Here is a 20,228-nt window from a genome sequence, read left to right as displayed (position 1 = left end):
GCTTAAGTTGTCCGAAGTAGGCCCCATTTAGGCCCCTTGCTGTTTTCATTCAACACATAAGTCCCTACATCACTAGATTTCACCAGTTATCATTAGAAGTTGAGGCACATTTAGTTTGAGGATGCTTTGGTTAGTTTCTGTTGTTATCAGCATTCAAGTCAAGGGTGCTTTGATTTGTTTTTAGGTTTGTATTCCCTACAATTGAGTTTCAGGTGGAATTTCCTTGAGTTGTCATTGTTTTTAGGGAGTTTTTTAGGTTTTGATTTGTTGATAGATTGTGTTGATGTTTGTTTATCTAGATGTTATTGTTTATCAGATGTTCGCAAGATAAGGATCTAAGGGTGGATGGCAGAGATATTTAGCAGTGATATAGATCTTAATCTTGCTCACATCTAGGATAGGTATTCTTAGCCTATGTTGGATAGATTATGTTGATGTTTGTTTAGATGGTTGTTGTTGTTTACTGATGCTCGCAAGATAAGGATCTAGGGGTGCAATGTAATGGCAGAGTTTTTGGCTTTATTTAGCAGTGATATAGATCATTAGTCTTGCTCGCATCTAGTATAGGTATTCATAGCCTGTGTTGGCCCTTTTAAGCCCTTTTTTCCAGATCTAGAAGAGGATAGCTGCTTAATATGCCTTTATTCTTGACTTTCACCTGTCTATTGCCTATTGGCTTTGACATATTAGACACATTGGTATGGTCTATGTAGGTATTCTGACAGAGCTGAGGAGCATTTCACCCCTTTCAGGCCTACAGGCCTAGAGCTAGAGGGACTCCATCTTGATGAAGCTGAGAGGCTTTTCAGGGCAAAGGCAATGTTTATAGTTAAGGCTGTTTTGTGCTAGAGGGAAATCCAGTTAGGACTGCTTCTTATCCGAGAAATGTGTTTTTCTCTTGGGCCCAGACGTAACAAGCAGATGGCCACTGCGGTTGCGTGGAAGCCTGGGAGCTGGCACAGGAATTCGGTAGGAGACAGCCCTCCGGTGGAAATTTCCATGAGGGGAGAGGAATCCATATTAGTGAGCTACAGGAGAGGAGGAGTGTTCAGTTCAGTTTGGTGTTCAGTTCAGTTTGGAGGTCAGTCCAGCGTGGTGTGCAGTTCAGCGTGGTGCTCAGAACAGCTTGGAGCACAGAACTGCTGGGAGCTCAGAACAGCTTGGAGTTCAGAACAGCTTGCAGAGAGAGAGAGGATGTCTGCTGGAGCTGCAGAATAGAGTGCAGTTCTTGAATGGAGAAAGAAGGCAGACGATTGCTGAAGATGAGGAGAGAGAAAGCAGTGCAGAGAGCATCAAAGAAGGCTGTCAGCTGGAGCAACTGAACCAGAGGCGTGGTGATGTGGTGAAGGAGGGAGAGACAGAGAGAGCCCTAATTCCACCAGAGGCAGAGAGAGAGCCCTAATCCCACCAGAGGCAGAGAGAGAAATCTTCCTTCTAATAGGTGAGGTAGTCTGAATTAGTTACACTTACACTTTATGTCTAATCTTTTCCCTTTCAGCGGAGTGTTCCTGTTATGTTTAATCCTTCTCTTTCAGCGGTGTGTTAAAGTTACTGCTAGTTATAGAGACCCCCCCCCCCATAGTTTTGTATATGTATGTTTTATTATTGATTAAATAAATGACCCCATTAATTAGTGAATTAGTGTGCATGAGTTCTTTTATGATAAAGTTATCCTGGCTTCAAGCCAGTTGCTGTTGAGCCACTGATGGATCAAAAAGGGGGTAGGAGCGCTTAAATCAAGAAATAACTCAGTCACATAGTGGGTATATCTTTATCCCCATACAGTGAGGGTAATCACTCCTGGTAGGTATTACTGTTTGAACAGATGCTACCCCTGATCAGGTAAGTAATAGTGAGGGAGAGAGGAGACTTGCAACCAAGGGACTAAGTTAGTACACCATCCCATAATATTATTGTAGTAGCAGACCCTTAGTGAAGAGACTTCCCAATATATATATATATATATATGTATAGGTGTTCATAGGAATGTGGTCGTCGTTGATATGCGGCGTTAATGAGAGCACTGGGGAGGATTACCAGTGTGGATACCCACTGGATTGTGGCTTGAGTAAATGAGAGCACTGAGTGGGAGATCAGTGTGTAGTTTTGCAGGATTGCAAACAATTTGGAGAAGAGAGCATTGGGTTCTGCAGGCCCGTGTGTAGACGCACCGGATTGTGTGTCATATCTGCCCTAGGGTAGAACGGTCTGGGTCGGGGTGGCCGCGAGACCAACTGATGTGAATAAGTGTGGTGTAGGGTATGGATATCCCTAGTAATCAGTGAGTATTCTTAGTATCCCTATAGATTTAGTGGTGTTTTTAATAATATGAGCTTGTATATTGCGAGTTCCCCATCCTCAGGTAGGTACCAGGTGCCTGGATAGGTGGTCCTGAGGAGGGAAGGTGAGTACGTTCTGGCTGGGTTGGAGGGGCCCCTGGGGGCTGATCCCACCTACTCAGAAAATCCAGCCATTACAGGCGTGCAGCAGTGTGGCATGCAGCAGTGTGCAGCGTGCAGCAGTGTGAGGCCTGCAGCAGTGTGAGGCGTGCAGCAGTGCCAGGCGTGCAGCACTGTGAGGCGTGCAGCAGTGTGTGGAATGCAGCAGTGCGCAGCATGCAGCAGTGTGAGTAATGCAGCAGTGTGCAGTGTGCAGCAGTGTGAGGCGTACAGCAGTGTGATGCGTGCAGCAGTTTAAGTCGTGCAGCAGTGTAAGTGCTTTGATACTAGAGTATGCATGCTCTCGAATCAGTTCGCGCACGCTCTGCTGCGACAGTGTGCAGCAGTATGAGGCATGCAGCAGTGTGAGGCGTGCAGCAGTGTGTGGCATGGGCATGCATTAGTGTGTGGTGTGCAGCAGTGTGTGGCGTGCAGCAGTGTGTGGCGTGCGGCAGTGTGAGGTGTTCGGCAGTGTGCAGCATGCACAGTGTGAGTAATGCAGCAGTGTGCCGCGTGCAGCAGTGTGTGATGTGCAGCAGTGATTCGTGCAGCAGTGTGCATCATGCAGGAGTGTGAGTAATGCAGCAGTGTGCAGCGTGCAGCAGTGTGAGGCGTGCAGCAGTGTTAGGCTTGCAGCTGTGTAAGTCGTGCAGCAGTGTAAGTGCTTTGGTACTAGAGTATGCATGCTCTCGTATCAGTGCACGCACGCTCTGCTGCGACAGTGTGCGCGTTCCATTCTCAGGGTGAGTGCGTTTCGGGTTCTTAGTCACAAACAGTATGAATGAATGATGAAAACAGGAAGAAGGGCAGTCATGCGGGCATTCGTGTTTTCTAATCGGAAATTGTGAGTGAGTGAACCAATGCGATGGTTTGTAAACAACAAGAAAAGCGGACATCAAAGGAAGGGTGGGAGGGAACGAGCATTTGGTGTGTGAGCAATAACGAAAGTTATTTTTTGTAAGAGGGGGAGCAGGAAGTGAGGCCAGGGGCATGCTGGCGAAAGCAGTCGGCTGCATTCAAGTCCGATGACAGATGCCAGCTACGCGCTTGAATGCCTCACATGCACTGGCCATATACTGCATTCCAAAGGTCTTTGGGAGCATTTTCTAGTGCCCCTTATTAAATCTCTCGCATAGCGATCGCTTACACAATCGCTAGGCGAGACCTAAAAATAACTAAAGCAAGAAAGAGTGGGTCAATTCACATCCAATACACATTAGTGCCACTCCACAGAGTTTGCCAGTGAAGCTCTACGGGTGGGGAAGTGCACCATTTCTGGATGTACTGCAATACCTGCTTGATGGGTGGACTGGAAAAAAAATGCATACTGCTGCTCTGTATTCACAAATGTGGTCTTTTTAAACCATATTGCTTTCGTTTTGTAAGAATATAAGCAATGGGCATTGAAGCATGTCCGTTCCGGCTCTGTAGTCATGACCTTAACTTTTCATGCAAAAGCACTCATTGCTTTCTGAATAATAAGTGCAAAACGTTAAGGTAACCATGTTGTTCCTGCTTACATTTCACATTCTTTATTTAATCTTACAATCCTTATGAGTGTTTGCTTTTTCCAGGATGTTGTCACTTTTTTTAGGCAGCATATTGCTCTCGTCTAGTCCGTAATTTAAATTGAGTCGCCTCCAGGTGTTTGTAGCGGGGGCAATTGGGTTGAAGTTGAAGGCAGTGCGAGTTTCTCTCAGTGGGGTAGTATGGTGTTCAGTTGGGGGAGAAGATGGGGCACTATGGTCAGAGCTGCCGAATTTGGAACTGGGGAACCAGGTTCAGCCTTCATGACCAGTCCACCAGACCACTCTACTGAGAGAACACGTTTCCATGCAAGACCTTGGAAGGACCCGCAAGACCTTAGAAGGCCTGATGTCTTAGCACCAGCAGGTGAACCCCAGCAGTGGCAAGGGTGGGTTAGCCTTGAAGGCCTTTCTACCACAACCTCTATTGAAGCTCACCACAAGTCTTTTGGACAGGCCTACGAAGCAGCATACCCTAGAGCAACAGTGACTCTGTCATTGAGGTCACAGGACCCTTAAGCAGGGAGGCTCTAGGGCGGTGCAAACGGTGAGATCACACTGAGCGCTGACTTTGGGTCATGTTTGCGAGTATATTATGTTTCTAAAAGCACTTGCTGCCTCCTTCCTGGCCTCCAGCAAATTTTTGCAACAATATAAAAGTCATGAAACTCCGGTGATTAATGTTCTTCCTAGAGAGAGATGGAGGTTTGTCAAGTTGAAGTTTTGACTTGTGGAAAGGTAGCGCAAAGGGTTAATGTGCTTGCCGCAAAGAACATGTACTATGCAGATCACTAAGTCCACATAATGTAAATAGGCCAGTGGGTTACTGCTTTTGCCAGAGAGATTTGGTTTATATGTCAAATCCTAACATAGAACAGTGAACTATTAACTGTCATCTAGGAGCTGCATGCAAACTGCAAGGTATAAAGTGCAGCGTTATGATTATTTCCCCAGTCTTTGATTATCCTAATGTTGCAAAAAGGGTTCATTTGAACAGAAATCAATTCTGGTTATTAAAGAGAACCCCCAACCATGGTATTACGTTCTAAAGTCAGAGTTTGTGTTTCTCCAGATCAATCACTATTAAACGATACTGCCTACTAGTATGATTGTCATGTGACTACTAGTCCTTTGTCTTAGGAACATTACCTATTGTGATTTACACAGGTATGATTGATTGTCTCTGTGTAATGTGTGATATAAAGTTCTCTGACACTCTAAACTGGTATCAGTGGTGCTGTTAATCAAATTAAATGCATCTGAGAGAGAGTGTAGTTATGGAGACTTGAGGGGCACTTTTAATGGGTGGTAGTGAGGAAATCTGTGGTAGAGCAAGTCATTGGGGGCACCAACATTGTCGTACAGGGCTCCACCAGCGCTAAAGCCGGCCACTTCTACTTCCTACAGTTCTAACACCAAATCAAAACATTGATTTGACAACCCCTTGAATCTGTAGCATACCTAAAAGTCAATGTATGATTTAGCAGTGGTCTCGGTTGTTCTAAGTCTTTTTTTGTTTATGTACAATCTTTATTTGTTTGCAATGGTGTCTTGTAATTTTGTACTATATGTGTTGTGCTTTTGCACTTAACATAATTCTGGCGAGTAAAGAGCACACACACAAAAAAGATTGTCCTACGTCTCTTAGCATGGGAGTGTGGGGTTTTGAATGATCCCACCCCTCATTACCTCAACAGGATCTCCCACCCTTTATGAGGCAGAATTGGAAAGTGTATCATGCACTCACCTGGAAACAATCAGTTAACGAGGAGTAAATAATATACATCTTTGTGAGACCTGCTCCTAGCTTTTTCATCTAATGAGACAAATGTAATCCATTTAAAATATTTGGACTTATTTCAAATAAGTCTAAATATTTGGACTTAAAATATATGGACTTATTTCATTTGTATATTTAGCTTTTTGTCCATGTTACTGATATCCACGTTAGGTCTCTTCAGTGATGCCAAATAAGATCAATAGTCCTGCGATGTCACTTTCTGTGATGTCACTTCTTGTGATGTTACCAAGGGCGGGCCCTCCCCTAGGGTGAAGGAGCGCCGCCTCCTACTTTCTCGCAAAAGCAGAAACACAGAATGCTAAAACAACCGTTTTATGTTTCTAATTCTAGCACTGGGATAAAGCAGAAGTGTTTGTTTGGGGCGGGCGGGCGGGTCTGCTTTAGGGCAGGGGAGGAGTGGCTTGCCAACTGCTAAGGGCGCTGACTGTTCGACCAAACCAGTCATGCACACTCTGGCCTTTCTATGTAGGCTGCAATGCAGCCAACATGGAGAAAATGGCCTCCCCATAGGCACCTGGCTGGTCGGCGTCCTGATCAATCACAACGCTGCCATTGCAGCATTGTGATTGGCTAAGGGGAGGGGCGGGAGGCTGCCTGCGTCCTGTTCCCCTCCTCCCGAACTCCTGCGAGACCCTCCACCCGCGAGGTATGCCGGCTGCGACTGGAAGTTACATGCAAATTAGAGGGGCCTCACATCTTTCCTTTTGCCCGGGCCCCAGGAGTTCTAGGACTGGCCCTGGCCCCATGCCGATGAGATGCTCACACCGGCCACGTGACAAGGCGGGCATTGTGGCCCCACCCGCAGGAGGAGTTAGGACAGGGCTCCCCCCCCATGGGGATGAGAGGGCACGTGGCTGACAGCAAACCAGAAATAAACACGAACACGAGACATGAAAACGACATCAAATGAGACCGAAGCCGAGAACAAGGGGCAGTTAATGGGAAGCAGATGCCCCGCTGCCATCTCAGCAAAGCCCACAACAACACAAGGCATTGCAGGATATTTCTTTTTACAGACCAGGTTAAGAAAAAAAACACAGGAAGGGGGTGTGAGTGAAAGCGGTGGCATCCTTCGAAAAACAGCAAAAGAAGTTAAGGGGAGGAGAGGAGAGGAGAGAGGGAGAGCGGAGGGCACTGGTAGAGAAGGAGGGAGGATGGGGAAAAGATGGGAAGTGACGGAGAGAGCAGAAGTGAGCTCGGAATGATTGGTTAGAGGAGGGAAGAGTGCGGTGAGAGAGAGAGGAGAAGGAGCTAGAGGGAGGGACACCAGCAAGGTTGAGGTGGGAGAGACAGAGAGTGGAGACGTGGTGAGGAAGAGGAGGGCAGAGAGAAGGGGAGGGTCCAGATGGGGTGGGGTGGAGTGGGCATGTAGAGGGCAGCATGGGCGAGTGGTGGAAGGATGGGGTAAAAGGGGAGAAAGGACTCGGGATAGAATGAAGAGACGGCTCAGTGAGAACGAGGGGGAAAGACAAGAGCTGAAGGGGGAGAAATAGGGGGAGGGTTGGCGATGGAGAAGATGGGGCAAAAAAGAGGGAGAGAAGAAGAGAAGGGGAGACAGGAAAGAGGGAGATGTGGCACAGATGGAGGAGGATGGCAGAGGGGGCAGTTAGAGGGTGAGTTAGAGGGAGGGGTGGCAGAGGGGGGCTTAAGAGGGTGAGTTAGAGGGAGAGGTGACAGAGGTGGGAGTAAGAGTGAGTTAGAGGGGGGTGACAGAGGAGGCAGTAACAGGGTGAGTTAGAGGGAGGGGTGACAGAGGGGCAAAAAAGAGGGAGAGAAGAAGGGGAGACTTGCCTTAGGGGGGCGCTGGATATTGGACTAGTTTAATTTACTATTCCAACTTCAGTCTGCGCCACAGTAGAGAAGGTTTTGGACGTTCATTCTCTCTTCCCTCCATCCATCCCTCAGGATCTGCTGTTTTGCCTGCACCCCTCTCTTCACCCACTGCCCCTCCCCTTCACTCATTACCTTTACTTCCACAGAGGGCTGTGAGTGTCCCCTTTGCAGCACTCCTAGAAATGAAAAGAGTCCTTTGCAGAAACAAGCTGACATTCTCCCAGCCTCTGCCATGCTGACTGCAGCAGGATACATATATCTCAGCTGATTCTGACTTCACAGTTTCACAATAATAATAATATAATGGAAGCCTCCAGTCTCGCTATAAAAGCTCCTCTCTGATTCCTTACTACAGGTGACATCTCTACGCTGCATAGCTGATGCTCAAGAATGGAAACAAGAGCCGGCGTTTCATTGGTCGGGTCCCTTTTTAGATCTCATATCACAGGGCAGGAAACCAACATAAAAAGAGATTTAGGAACCACTACTGAGAGCGGGGCTTTGGCTCCGCCCACATGTTTCTCTTCCTCCCTACTGGATTTGATTGGGCAGATGTTGTGTGCTTCCACTGACAAAGAGTGCTTGTATTGCACTGATTACACCACGTTAAATCCGCAGTGGCGTAACAAAACCTTAGGGGGCCCCCCTGCAAGATGCGATGAAGGGGCCCTGCTCAACTACATGCAATCAATGTCCCTCACCTTTCACCTTTGCAAGAATTTTCAGAACCGCACTGCTTACCGACACTTACAGCAGAACTATTTCCAGATTACACAAATCTTCAGGCTGTGGATTGAAAAAGTATTGTACCCCAAGTGAAAAAAGGCCTATAGGCTGCCCACACTAAATGGCATCATACCTACTGGGTAGTAGGTATGATACTGAGACAAGAAAGAGAGGCATCTTAGACACAATTATATTGTTCTTGGTGTATGCAATGCTGGTGCTGGCAGAAAGGACATCAGAAGATCTAAAAAGATCTTTTATTTAAATGAGGAAATGGCAGAGTCGGATTCAAACAACTGTAGACCAGAATGAAAATTAATCAATCAGAAGGCTTATGTGCAAACGCAAGGAGCACTAAGCACTGAGCACCGACAAGCTCAGTACTTTGTTTCATGATCTGGGGACATGGTAGGCAGAAACCTTGAGGCTTTTTATTAAACTATAAACACATGTTTGAAGATGTTGGTGCCTCCGTCTGAGACAGCAAGTCTATCTGATGGGCATAAGTCTAAACCCTGGTTTAGTTTGTCCATTTATCACCAAAGGGAGATGTGTAGAACAGCAGAAAGAAGATGTAGGAAGAGCAAATTTGAGGAAGACAGAGCTTGCTGTAGGAAGCACCTGCAGCTTCATTAGGCACTGGAAAAGGTAAACAGATGTATTATATTACTACAATAATGGAAGCCATTGCATCGTGCTGCTAGGGGGTTCCGTTAGCTTACTCATCCATCAGGCCTCTTCCTGATGGCATTGCCTTCAGAGTTTGACGAACAACTGGGACTCTTGCCTTTCAACACATAGGGCCAGATGTAGGTATGTAACATTTACCGATTCTTAATTACCGAAAATTACCGAATTTTACCGATTCGGTAATTAAGAATCGGTAAATGTGAGGGGTGGGTATGTAGGGAATCCAGATGTTCCCTTTTACCGAATCGGTAAAAGTTGGTATTTACAGAATCGGTAAATACCGAATCGGTAAAGCCTATTGATTCCTATGGGCTTCAAAGCCCATAGGAATCAATAGGCTTTACCGATTCGGTATTTACCGAATCGGTAAATACCGAATTTCACAAGGGTGCAGGGGGTGTCACTTTGACACCCCCTGGCACCCCCTAAACAGTATTGGGTGCCATGTGGCAGGCATACAAGCCCTAGGGGCAGGTCTGCCTGCCACATGGCATAGGTGTGCATGCACACATGTGCATGCACACCGGAATCGGTATTTTACCATGAAGTTGGATTTCATGGTAAAATACCGATTCATTAAGGCCTTTGAGACTCAGAAGAGTCCCACCTACATATGGAATTTACAGAATCGGTAAAATTACCGATTCGGTATTTTACCGAATCGGTAATTATACCGATTCTGTAAATGTAGATTTACCTACATGTGGCCTTGGATTTAGGCCCCTACATACCGATTGGCCATTTACCGGTCGGTAACGGCCGAAATCGGCCATTACCGGTCGGTAAATGGCCTGAAACGGCCACCTACATCGGGCCCGGGATCATTATAAGCCAGCACAAAATATGAATGTTATCTAGTCAGGAATTCAAATTTGTTTCTCCCTATCTCACTGGGTGAGGCACTGTTGGGTCCCTGCCCAGCAGCATGTTGTTGTGTCTGCCCCTGTTGTGGCAAGAAGGTGTGGTCTCATAATAGGTTACAACTGCCGTTGTGACTCTTCACCTTAAAAAATAATGTCTGCCCGTAGATAAATGACAATTTTAAACCAAGTTCAAATTTGCCGGCATTGACCAAGTGTTGGAGGGAGCAGTACATGAAATGATCCAGCAGCATGTTTGTACGTTTTGCTTACCACAAGGTTCTGCAGTTTATCCATTGTTCTTTAAAGGATATATGGCCGGAGTTCCAACTGAACTGAACTTTCAGCACTAAATATGACACCCAAATAAGGGTTTATCTGAAGGAAGGTGGTTGCCAGGCTCAGTTCCCACATTCTTAACGGCTCACAGAGATGGTGGCCTCTGAGTGGTAACATTTATTCATGGAATGATTGCCTTCATCCAAAAGCCTTCAACAGCAACCAAACCAAGCATTAACCGTTGTCTTGCACATGCCTTCTTGTCAGTAAATGGAATACGGCAAATGCCTTTAAGAAAGCTCTGATCACTTAAACATGCTCAAGTATCAGTGCACTTAAAAAGGAGTTTAGCTACAACTCTCAGTTTTCCACAGTGTTTCGTTGCAGTATCGAACCTCTCCAGCTCATCTATGCATCTCCTGCTCACCACTGTCCACATTCTTGTCCTTGCCTACCCTTTAGCGTGTACTTCCTCACTCTTCTGTATTTCCTACAGTCTTTCAGTTCCAAATGGTCCTCTTTGCCTTTTTCAGTGCCACTGTGCTACATTTTTACTTGCCATCTGTATTCAAACTGGGTCAGACATTTACCTTTATTACCAGGCATTTTCAGATCAGAATTTCAACTAGCAGTGGATCACTCCAGGCTTCTGGTTTCTTTGCCCTCTGTCGCTAGTCTACAGCTGGTCAACTCTACTCCTGATTACCATTTTACTCCAGAACCATTTGTAGTGGCAAGTCAGAAGATGCAAGCTTGATAGACAGAAATTAGACTGCCATCAGCGTGAGGCTAGGAGCACCTCTTCTTTTAAATGAGGAGGCATGCACCATTTTAGATCGAGGGTTGTTGTATTCTATCCCCTCATGTCTGACAATAGCGAGAGAGCAAATAACAGCTTTTGCATGAATGAGAGTAAGTAAACCAACTTTCAGTGGCAGAAAAAATGAAATATCACAAAATGGAGTGGCAATCCCATCTTAGTCCCTGTTTTCTTGGCAGGAGTTCCTTAAAGTACCATCAAGGACCAACTTTACTGTTAAGAACCCGAGAGTCTATACTGGCCATCAACTCTCTTCTGTTCCCAAAATTAGGACAGAAGTGTAAAGGTTAAGTCCAGATTCGCCAGAAATCTTCTTCCATTCTCGGGCTCAATGAAAATGGCTGCATTTATGAGGGTTATCATTTTATTTTGTATGCACTGTGACAATGTCCTTCATGTCAAGAAAATTGCTGGACAGATTTATATGTTCCAGATGGCTCAAGACCAAGCTATGTGATTGATTTACGGAGTGAAGAAACCACATTATGTTGTGCTCTATAGAATTAAGGGTACTGTGTCTGGCCCATGGAGCTATTCATTACAAAGGCCGTCAAGAAATGGAAAAGCAGGTCCACATACCTGGGCCAACTTTCCTGCTGGCGCACAACCCGAAAGGCTGCTACAGCTTTTGCAATAACTCTCAGAAGAGTCAGGCTAGTCCTTTCTCATGGGCAGAATGACAATGGCCCAGGAGTCCCAGCATGGTGCATCTCCTCCCATCCCAAGCCTCAGAAGATGGCTTTGAGTCCTTGGGGAGCTGCTGATGCTTTCGGGCAGCACAATTAACAAGTCCTAGGGTGGACGTTCACGTTGGCTCACAGTAGGCCGCAACAATCGGATAGTAAAGCTACTGCTTTCTTGGTTTATAAACTGTGTAGTGACATACCAGATGTAGATTGGAAGTTTTATTTTGTGCACAACGAAGAGTGCTGTAACTTCAGAAATAAAACCATAAGGACTGAAATAACGTTACCTATGACTAGAAATGAGTAAAAGGAAAATTAAATTTTGACAAAGTAGCAAACGTGACAACGATGCAGTGAAAAAATAATGCACCCTCTATGTTGGGGCAAAAAGAGAGGTGAGAGCAGTGCAGAGACAGAGACAACAGAACATAAGAGACGGATTGGGGAGTAGAGACAAAAAGAGGGGGAGAGGAAAGATTCCAGAGGAGAGGGAAATAATTATAGATAAGCACATTGAGGGAGTGAGACAGGGAGAAAGGAGAGAGGGAAACAGCCATGCAAAATATGAAGTGAGGACAGACTAGGTGGAGAGAAGAGTCAAACAAGAGATTGGTAGAAAGAGGGAAGGGTAGAAACAAAAGTGGAGAGAATAGTGATGCATGGGGATAAAAAGAAGAGTGAAGGCTCGATGGCAAAGAGGATGTTAGAAGTTTCCTGGTCAGTAATCATAAAGAAAAGATGGACACAGACTCACACACACTTCTTAGTTATGAAGTGCCAGCAGTCCACTGCTTGATTTAGAGGTTGGTGATACCTAGAGGAAGTGCCATATAAGTGCCATATATGGAGTAATTCTCAAGAAAGGCTTAGTATGGTCAAAGAATTGCCACCTGTGGATTCTCCCGTTTCTAGCAATTCCTCCAGAAATAGGTGGATTTTCCCTTACCACTCAACAATAAAACATACTTGTGGTCCGATATCGACTAAAGGTAGAACAAGCCCTCCACTTTCCTGAATAACATTTGGGAGCTGCAGACCTGAAAGCACTCACAAGGACAGGAATCCATGTAATGTCTACAGAGAAGGGTCTTCTGCAAATCAAAGTTTGATAAAGCAGGCAGCTACTGACAGCAGTAACTCAGTAAATGGGGCACAATGAAATATACTATTAGGTGTAGGACACAAACAAGTTCAAGGGCTAGAGGGAAATGCGGGTAACCAGCATGAGAAAATACAATTGGAGAAAGGGAGAACTTTTGAGACAGGAAGAAGAACTGAAGTAAAAATCAAATTGTCAATAGAAATTGAGAGAGTGGAGAATAAGGACAGGGGAGGAAGAAAAAAATGAAGGATAGTGTATGTGGGAGACATGAGTGAGAAAAAGGGGGGTTTACAGACTAAGACAGAGGGAGAGAAATAGTGCAGGACGATGGAAATGGGGAAAATCAGGACTACTACTACGGAGAGAGAGCGAGAGACAGGAAAAAGAGATGGAAAACAAGAGAGGCAGAATAATAAGTGGGAGAATGATATAGAAGGGAATTTAAATCGATAGAGAGGTTTGTAGAATAAGAGAAAGTGGGGGAGGGAGACAGAATGGAAAGTTGGTATGACATATGGACAGACCTACTGAAACATAGAAAATCTAATAGATGTGATGGGTGAGAAAATGAAAGTGCTGGTGAGATGAGAGAGTAAGTAAAGGGAAGAGAGGGATAAACACTAGAAGGAGGAGTAAAGGGCTGTTCAGATATGTGGGGGAGCGAAAGAGAGAGCAAGGGCATGGGTAATATATAGAAAATGAAAAGAATGGCTGTAGTAGAAGTGATTTTTTCCAGCATGTGAAGCAGAGTCAGTTCATGTCTCTTCCCACAGTATAAATGTCACCAAGTACCAAGCTGTGCTACACCCCCTAAGACATCACACTCAGAGAGACTTCTGTGTGGCAATCAAAAGGGTCCATGAAAGACTTGGATGTGTACAGCCACTGAAGCCTGAAGATTAGCAATTACTTTTCTGACTTATTAAGGGTGGGTAAAAATATCTGAAGACCTCAGGGTGACCAGGAAAGTCATTGATGTGAAGGGAAACAAGATGTTCTGGTTTGTGAAATTGAGATGATTCAGCAACTTGAGTATGACTTGTGCCCAGGGGCCTAAGGTGGACCAGTGCTCCAATGATTAATGTCCCTGAGAAGGATCCTCTGGGCACTTGAGCATGGCCAGGACCCACAAGTACATGACAATGAGCAGGAGCCTTAGCACACCCTGGTGGGAAGGAGAGATGGAGACAAGCAGGAGCCCTGAAGACCGTGGAGTGAGCAGGATTTCAGGCAAATTGAGGTGACCATAAACTTCAGTACCCTGAGAGTGAGCTTGCGGCACATGGGCCCGATCTGAGCAATGCCCCTGAAGTATATGTTCACTCCCAATGCTCACTGCATATATATATATATATAAGTATATATTCACTGAAAAAACCATAGGTTTCACACCAGTTATAGTTAGCTGGAAATTTTACTGACATAAAACCATTGAAATTCCCACGTTATAGTTATTTGGACTCACTATAACTTGCGCGCCTGCAATGCACTGCTGATGACGTCACATATTACATCACTCATGACATGGTCAGTGACATCACTCATGACATCACTGATGACACCATCCTTGCGACAGACTGACAGACCTCCTTTGGGTGTAATGTAACCCTTGAAACACATATTCAAAAATAGAAACTAACATTTTCAAAAAAATTGAGATACCCATACCAGTTACAACAACCAATTCAGTAATTCCACCATCTATATACACATCCTCTCATTCAGCAACAGTTCTATATAGTCACTCATACATATACTCACTCATCGTATGTAGTGATACACGTATACATCCTGTTACACACTGACAGTCATCCAAAAGTTACTCACACACATACTCACACATGCAAATAAACTATTGAACATCCATTTATTTGAATATACAGCTATACACACACTAGTACATTACTTCTAAGGAAACTTACACATACTTACTCTCTTAAACAATCACTTATAGAAACACATACTTATTTAAACAGGAACTCTTTCAATCTCTCACTCTCACATATACTCACTTATATACATCAATACTCACATATACTAGATTAAAACATATGTAGTTACTCATAAAAACCCTAGTGAGGCAGGCATTCACTCACTAACACACACATATTCACACTCATCCACCCATACAGTCCAGCACATACGCTGTCTTAAAAACACACACAAACAGTGAGTCAGTCACCAACCCAAGCAGCCACTTATACACAAAGTGAAACACTGATACATATATTTAAAATATTTAAAAATTACTCGCTAATATATGTATTCACTAAGATACACTTCATAAGCCAGTTAACCAATCAATATTTTATTAAAAATAAACATCCATTTACACACTTATTTAAACATTTATTCGTCCCTCGACCTCTACAAATACATATATAAAACATATTGATACTTCAGAAAGACACACATTCACTGGATGGTGTCATCAGTGATGTCATGAGTGATGTCACTGACCATGTCATGAGTGATGTAATATGTGACGTCATCAGCAGTGCATTGCAGGCGCGCAAGTTATAGTGAGTCCAACTAACTATAACGTGGGAATTTCAATGGTTTTATGTCAGTAAAATTTCCAGCTAACTATAACTGGTGTGAAATCTATGTTTTTTTCAGTGAATTTAATAGGTTTTTTAAATGCTAATTCCTAACTATAACTGGTGTGAAACCTATGGTTTTTTCAGTGAATTTCATAGGTTTTTTAAATGGTAATTCCTAACTATATATAAGGCCCCAAACCTATGTTTTTTTCAGTAAATTTCAACATTTTGTTAATAGCAAATGTCTATAGCTATGAAATGTAATATTTTTGAAAATGAATGAATCCTATATTATATTTGTATTTAAAACAATTTTTTGAATGTATATATATATATATATATTTTTTTTTTTATTTCTTTTTGCCCTGGAGCGCTCCCGGGGTGCGCCCCGGTGAGCGCCCCGGAAAGCGTAGTCTTTTGAAGCGCCCCAGGGCGCGCTCCGGAGAGCGTCCCATTAGCGCTATTGCCGCGAGCGAAAACATCATCGTGACGTATCGCGTAGCCGCGTCCACGTGATACGCACAGCGTAAGCGCACCCGGAAGCACTCGAGCGAATACGATCGCGCAACGTAAACCTCCGACGCGCTTACGCGACGCGACCCGGGGCGCTTCGCGTAAGCGCGTCAGGTCATGTGACCTGAAAATAACACTTTTAATTGGTGCAGATCAGGTTTGGTTTCATAATGATGAAATCCCTAGTCTTGTGACCTGAAAATAACACTTCTCATTGGTTCAGGACATTTTTTTTTTCCTAATGATGAAAGACTCCACCTTTTTTCCTTATTCTGACTTTGTCCCTTGATGAGGAAGACCTGTTTTGAAATCTTTTAGGTATATTTTGTACTTTGAAATGGCTACAGTTGCAGCATCAGCTGCAACTGTAGCACCACCACCACCACCACCACCAAGAGGACCACCACAACATCACATTGGTGGTCAAGAAGAAGAGGAGGAGGAGGAAGAGGAGGAGGGGATGAGGAGGAGGTGGCTGGAAGAACACAATACCCCATACCAACCCAAGCCACACATTGTATGGCAGTTTTTTTCCATTCCTGAGGGAAGAAAGTGAATGCGGCAAAGGTGACTTGCCTTATGTGTGACAAGGAACTCTCAAGGGGTAACCCAATTCATTTGGGAACAATACCATGATACCATGATAAGGCACATGCAGCGCAAGCATCCTAACAACTATGCTGCCGCAGAGATGAGAGAACTGGCCAGCAACCCTCCCCAATCTACACCCAGCACCTCCAAACGAAAACAACCCACTCCATCGGGACCAGAGACAAGGGAGACAATCCCTTGCATTCAACCACGATTTGGAGAATTTAGGGTCACCTGTATTTTTTGTGGTAAGACCATCTCCTATGGTGATCAGAGCCTAAAGCTCATCCTCCTTGCTGGTGACAACCACAATTGCCCTCAAAAAACCCACATTTTTTCCTGATTTTTTTTTTGCTCCTGTTGAGCCATTTTCAATTCCCTGTTTTTTGTTCCTCCCCATAAAAATAACCAAAAAAAATACAAAATAGTTCATAAAAGCCAAAAAAGTCAAAAATGTTCAAAAAACATAAAAAAAATATAAACCAACAAAAAGAAGAAAAAAACAGTTCTTTTTAGAACTACCTCCAATTTCTAAAAAAAAGGCTCCATTTTTTTAAAACTCTATCATTCATTTTTCTCCATGGCACGCTCCCCGGTCCACTCCCCGGTGCGCGTACCGGGCGCTCCCCCCGCGCAAATCAAAAAATATTTTTTTTTGACCCGCAGGGCCCTTTTATAGCCCCCACATAAACCTAGGGGGTCAAGGGGGGTCTACTCTGCCCCCTTATGGTCATTTCCCCCTTTGTTTTTCCCACCTCTTGTGTCTCGATCCTACCGAGACACAAGATGGCGGCCGCTCCGGAATGTTTCGAATGTTTACAGACACCCGAGAGCCAATTAGCTTTCCACGCGCACCTCGCGTGGCGCGCCCAGAGCGCTCCCCGGTGCGCGTACCGGGGCGCTGCCATAGATATATATATTTTTTTTAACCTAAATTACTCCTAATCCACTGGAGCACATATCTTGAGACATAGCAAAGGCACATCGGGCTACCAGTCCCTACAATTTTGCCAAGTTTGGTGGAAATCCATTCAGCCGTTCGGGCTAAAAGTGAGGTTGACCGCCCTATAGAAATTAACATTGGGAAAACACGTTTTGGGACCCCCCTTTTATCTTGGCCCCCGCTTGACGAATCCTCCCCAAACTTTCATGGAAGGACCGGGGCGCCGTGAGGCAAATGTGAGGAAATTGTCAGGCAGATTCCTCAACCGGCGCCAAAGTTATTCACAATAGAATGTTGAGATTTTGCATTGAAAATAATCTTAACTATAACTACCTACTGTCGACCGCCAGTAGGTAATTATATATATATATATATATATATATATATATATATATATATATATATATATATATATATATATATATATAATATATATAATATATATATATACACATGAGCAGGAGCAGGCTGCTGTCCATCTGCATGCCGCATCTCTCCTTTTCAACAAAGGCGGAAATCCAGCAGGGGAAGCAAAGTAGGTACCTCGTTGGCTGGTTGTGATGGTGTTTGTGTCAAAGTTTGACAATGTCTGCACCTAAAATATCGGATATCTGAAATACTTTTTACCACTGCCCATTCTCATCTTAGTGGCCCACCCAACCTTGTTCATGGCCCTCCCTGAGCAAGAATCTTAGAGCCGGGCCTGTCTCACAGTCTCTTTTGTACCTTTTTAAGTAGCCTCCCCTCTAACGCTCCCCATGATGTTTCACCTATCACTAACACATTGGTCTCTTCTCTGTCTCTCTTCCGTGTTTATTTTTCACCTGCCTGCTTCTTCATCACCTACTCTAATTCTCTGTCAGCTGTCTCGCCTATTTCTATCCCACACCTGTCTCCTCTCTCTCATCTGCCTTTTTCTCATCCTCCCACGTCACTCTCCACCCCTCTCTGTAACCAGTTCTTTATTACCCCACACTAATTCTCACAGTTCTCTCTGTCTTTCTCCCTCTCTCCATTGTGCCTTGTAAGTGTCTATTTCTTGTTTGTCTTTCTCCTTCCCTGTGTTCTCTTTTTCCTCTCTCACCCTGGCCTCTGCAGGTGTTTCCTTCCACAATGAAATAAAGGAGATTTGGAGGCGAGTTTACCGCCAACATTGATTCATTTTGCAGGAGGGGAGGCGTGGCTGCAGTTTGAGCCGATACTAGGTGCTGTTGGACCCGATGCTGCTGACGATGGGGAGCCGAGGCTGTGAGGCAAGGAGCACTGCGGCGGCGGTGGACGGCAGCTGTGGCAGAGGGGACAGTGCTGCACGGTCGCTGATCCCTCAAGGGCCAGGCAGCAGGTAGGTGCGCTCGAGGGTGAATGCCGCTGTGAGAACTGTGGCGGCAGCAGCTGACAGCATACATCGCAACACTGCCGAGCTATTTACCCGGGGCTGCAATCTGACTGCACTGTGGCGCTGAGTAAGCATGAGCGAATTTTGCGGATCTCGCGTTCGCGAATTTTGCGGATTTGCGGATTCGCAATCCGCAAAATCCGCGAATTCTCGCGAATTTGCGGATTTTTTTTTTTGTGTTTGCGCGGGTTTCTGCCAGTTCGCGAGGGTTTTGTACAATGTCGCAAATTGCAAACTTACCTGTCGGGTCGCAAGTTTCGCAAACTTGTTGTTTCTACGTGTCCAGCCTGTTTGGGACACTCTTCTTCATCACTGCCACTCTCTGTCACCACTGCCACTCTCTGACTACTCATGCCACCCTCTGGCCCACCCATGCCACCCTCTGTTTCATCACCACACCCTCTGGTTGTCCAGTGTACATTATTTTCGGCAAAGCAAAGCACACCTTCCCTGCCTCAAGTGACCTGAATTAATTTGGGGCTGATTAATGTGTCACAGAATATTTTTTTAGCTGGCACCTGCTTCCTTAGTGCGCCCTGATTAGTGATCTTTTGCACTTGCTAAGTGCTTTCATTGTTGCAAAATTAGTTACAACACCTGCCCTGCCCCAACTGACAATAATGAATTAGGGGCTGATTAATGGATTTTAACTTCCAGCCTGGCTCCTGCTTGTCTCCCTTAGCTGTAATTCAGGACCTTTGTGGCATATGTGTAACTATTCTGAGGTTCAGAGCAGGGTCACATAATAGTTGCAACTGGCAACTGAACTCTGGAGGGGCCCCTCAGGAAGCACTACAGGAAATGGCTACTAATGATGAGCCTGAACTTTTGAACCTGGTAAGTAGTTACTTTCAGTTTTGCTAAGATCGTATTTCTGCAATTTTGCACTTATTCGCGGGGCGCGAACTCACGTGAACTCACGCGAACAGTGCGAGCAGTGCGAGCAAAATCCGCTGCTCGCGGATTTGCGGATTTTGCGGGAGATTCGCGAATCTCGCGGATTGCGGATTTCCCGAAAATCCGCAAAATCCGCGAGCGGAACGGATTTTCCGCCCATGCCTAGCGCTGAGGCCCTCTTGCCTGAACCTCGCGCTGGGACACACCGCCTTTGGGGCACACCAGTAGGTGAGGGGGGGGAAGCACTGACACAGACACCCAGATAGTGTGATAAAGGCCGCTTTATTGGAATCAGGTGCACCTACAACAATGTCCCACCTGGTCTGTGCCGAACAAAACTACTGCTCACTAAATAACAACTGCCTGACAGCCACCCACCCCCACCCCTAAAGTTAACCCCAACATTGCAACTGAAAATACAACACATCCGCTCAGCAACCTACCCCTCGACTGAATGCCACAGTGACCTCCATGACCTCACCCCGCCTACCATACAGTCCCAGGCCTCCAGCAAAACCACCCTATCTCCTTAGGAAAGCGCCCCCCAGTAACCGCACCTGTTCCAGCGACACCACAACTTTAAA

This window comes from Lissotriton vulgaris, chromosome 10, assembly GCF_964263255.1.
Source record: "Lissotriton vulgaris chromosome 10, aLisVul1.2, whole genome shotgun sequence".
Taxonomy (NCBI): Eukaryota; Metazoa; Chordata; class Amphibia; order Caudata; family Salamandridae; genus Lissotriton; species Lissotriton vulgaris.
Note: the sequence above shows the minus strand (reverse complement) of the source record.